The sequence below is a fragment of the Corvus brachyrhynchos genome, unplaced genomic scaffold (genome assembly GCF_000691975.1).
Source record: "Corvus brachyrhynchos isolate BGI_N302 unplaced genomic scaffold, ASM69197v1 scaffold442, whole genome shotgun sequence".
Classification (NCBI taxonomy): domain Eukaryota; kingdom Metazoa; phylum Chordata; class Aves; order Passeriformes; family Corvidae; genus Corvus; species Corvus brachyrhynchos.
The window spans coordinates 58155-58408 of NW_008236443.1; positions in this window are offsets into that span (position 1 = coordinate 58155).

Consider the following 254-nt stretch of genomic DNA (forward strand, 5'->3'; position numbering starts at 1 on the left):
TGGGAGGCGGCGCGGGGCCTCTACGCCGCTTTCGACTGCACGGCCACCATGAAGTCCGGCAACGCCGACGTCTACGAGAACGAGATCCCGGGCGGTCAGTACACCAACCTGCACTTCCAGGCCCACGCCATGGGGCTCGGCCACAAGTTCAAGGAGGTCAAGAAGGCCTACGCCGAGGCCAACAAGCTGCTCGGGGACCTCATCAAGGTGGGGTGGCCCTGGGCTGGGCAGGGGGGTGATGTTCGTGGGGTGGG